At 33.5% G+C, this 3,175-nt stretch overlaps 1 non-coding gene across 1 annotated transcript; it reads left to right on the forward strand.

Moving 5' to 3' along the window:
* The first annotated feature begins 1,484 nt into the window (after positions 1 to 1,484).
* Trnay-gua (transfer RNA tyrosine (anticodon GUA)) lies at positions 1,485 to 1,573 on the forward strand. The gene is given in 2 exon segments: positions 1,485 to 1,521; positions 1,538 to 1,573. It is a non-coding gene; the product is annotated as a tRNA-Tyr (tRNA).
* The last annotated feature ends 1,602 nt before the right edge of the window (positions 1,574 to 3,175 follow it).

Consider the following 3,175-nt stretch of genomic DNA (forward strand, 5'->3'; position numbering starts at 1 on the left):
GTTCCTAAAACCACGAATCTAAACCAAGAGTTATAAGCACGTACTATTTTCAGATTATTTCAACGTTTCCCAGTTATGGAACACCCCCAATATTCTAGTGACCAGTGGGGTGATCTGACCAAACGTGATCAATCTTCATTCAAAGCCATTCTGTTCTCGGCGAGTCGACTAACACGATTGTCACCCTAGTATCCACTTCTCATTCACTCTGGATTCTAAAAAGACGCTTTTAACATCCCCTCGGCGGCTGTCCGAGTGTCCCGGGATCATCATATTTCACGGCCGCACGCTCCCGACATCAACAGTATGATCACTTTAGGGAACAGCCCTGTCATTCGGTGAGTAACTTTGGGACTAGAGTTGTGACGTTACAGAGACAATATTGCGTTTGAAAACAATAATTTTGCTCCTCTTAGCATTAGAAATCTTCAAATATGTGACCTTATACTATTCGAGATCAATTTAAACAATAAATTCCTTGAAGTTCGAGCGTTTAAGTGCATTTAATCATAATTAACCACAACATAGCCTTTTTAAAGTTAATAAACGTGTCGGTGAGGTCCTATAGTCACTAAAAAAGTTTTGATTGAAAGAAAAAATTGCAAATGTTTTAATTTTACAAAGGCTGCTTTGTCATCTAAATGGCGTGCTGGGCTGTAACGTCTTGTCTTAATTTAATTAAATTTCCCTAGGTATTAACTAAATGTTATGTGATTGATGCTGACACTTTGTTAATGTTGAATTATTTAAATTTTTCCTCGTTTATAGACTGTGAAACGAAGGAAAATACTTTGTGTGCAATTTTAATTCAGACCTTACATCTTTTCGATCCATCAAAAAATAGGTTTAGGCCTACTATTGCCAAAGAGGAAAATCTAATATATTATAACAAATTAGGAAAGAGGCGAGCATTGATTGTAACACAACAGTATACAATGAATTTAGTGATGAATGTTGAGTCTGCACCACCATTATCAAAAAATTCCTAGACTTGCCTACCACAGTCGTGTTTTACGTATTAAGACTACGTTTAAAGTTTTGCGTATTACTTTTTACGTCTCTACATTTCGTAGAAGCGAAGGCCTACTCTACAAGAAATCTCCTATTAGCTCATTGGATCAAAAACATTTCAAACAGACGTCGGATGAAATCCGTTATAGTCGTTTACATCGAAAAATTATAGTTTGAAAAGAATCGGAAACCTTCCACATCTTTGTTTCACAGGCTTGAATACTGAATAGCTTAAGAAATGTCTCACAGCAACCATTGTAAGATTATATTCTTGTTTCACATCAAGCAATCCGTCTTTTAGAGCTTAAAGGGATTAAAAGCCTCTTATCAGCAGTCAGAAAACCTTCATATCTTCTTGTTTAACACAAATAAACATGCATCCTCAAGTAGTTATTTAGAGGTCACCCACTCTATTTCTGCCATCAGCATATCTACTGTCTTATATAAATCATTCAATCTCTGCAATGTCAGCTCCTTCGATAGCTCAGTTGGTAGAGCGGTGGACTGTAGAGGCAGAACAGCTGATATCCATAGGTCGCTGGTTCAAATCCGGCTCGAAGGATTTATTTTTTTTTACGTTTTAAATACGTTTTACTTGTTAGGCGTCCGATATATTATTAAATTATACACCCAATATAGAAGAAGCTCTATTTATCATCCACAATTTGATTTCATGATACAAAGGGAAAGGCATTAATATCAGCAAAACTGATAATAATTTGATGGTATCGAAATGACCACAGACCAAGGGATGACAACATCCAGACATAAGGGTGGAAGATAAAACAGCAGATAAATTGATTATTTTTCCGTAAAAATCGTCGTCTTCCCCTCTGTACGTCTGATCACAACAAACGTCCCTTGGTTCCCATTACGTGGCTTACCCTGACCAGATATCCATTTGTGGTCGACGTCATACAATAGTCCATCATATTTTGTCTAATTAAAATAATGGGAAACAACCCCGTTAATTCTTTTATAGTTTTTAATATTTAAATCTGTGATTTGTGTCCGTCCGAAATTTACTTACACATTGCTTTACAGTAGACAATAACTGATGTAATATATCAGTTTTGATTGAATATTGAATAAAAATATATTATTAGTTTAAAAGTTTCCAAAGTTTAGGATCACTAAGGTATTTTATCCTATGGGGAGATAAAATCACTTTGTAATATAACTTATTATTAGTTTTATCAATGTAAATTATTGCATATTTTATTTCAAACAAAAATACTTTATCAAAAATATCGTTACAAACTTAATGAAACATTTTGTTTTGATGGTTATTTAAAACTAAATACATTACAGTAATGAACAAATATTTCACTGTAAAATAGTAGTTTTGTGAAAAACTGAATTAAGCCAATCGAATACGGAAATTACCCCACGTTTTAATACAACAATTTCGGACTACAAAGTGAAGCAAAGAAAGGTTTACATAGCACTTGAATTCGTAACACAGTCTGCACGCATTCCATATTATAAAGGGAGGAGGGGTGCGTTAATCATCGCTCATGCGGTACAAAATAACCCTTTTTTCCATCGTTATTTTTTTAATCATAGTTATAAAAATTGTGTGGATTTAAAAACAGTATATTATTTGAATTAATAAATTTTCCTTTTAATTGTTACTTTTCATCCTGTACGTTGCGACGTCAAGAATGTTTTTATTTTGTATTTATAGTTTAAGTACTTTAAGTTTAAGTAAAAAATATGTGAAAGTTTTCATTAAATAATTAACGAAGGTAACGAATGTACACGGCAAGTTTTTAAAATTGTCTGCTTATTTAAGGAGTTATGTTCAAAAACACTAAGTTAACATACCTAGTAACATTAAATACTCTGTTTACAAACGTTCATAGTATTCATAATATTTGCTAGTATCCTCAAAAATAAGACCCAATTCAGACCAGTTTCTTAAAGAAAAAATCTGAAAATATGACAGTTGTTTGGATAAACACAAATGTAAAATAACATAAAGATGCTGTTTTTTATTTGTGTTCTAAGGGAACTGTAAAAGCTTTTTTGATAAGATGTTTTCTAAAACCCTCACTGAAAGGAAATGACGTCATCCAGTTGACCATCTATGGGCGGACCTGCTCATAAACTGACCCTTCCTTGCCATCTTTATCGAATCTTGGCAAAACTTCGTTTTTGCGGT

The sequence above is a fragment of the Macrosteles quadrilineatus genome, unplaced genomic scaffold (assembly GCF_028750875.1).
Source record: "Macrosteles quadrilineatus isolate MER2022 unplaced genomic scaffold, UCM_ALF_1.0 Scaffold_4__1_contigs__length_99947679, whole genome shotgun sequence".
In the NCBI taxonomy this organism is placed as follows: Eukaryota; Metazoa; Arthropoda; class Insecta; order Hemiptera; family Cicadellidae; genus Macrosteles; species Macrosteles quadrilineatus.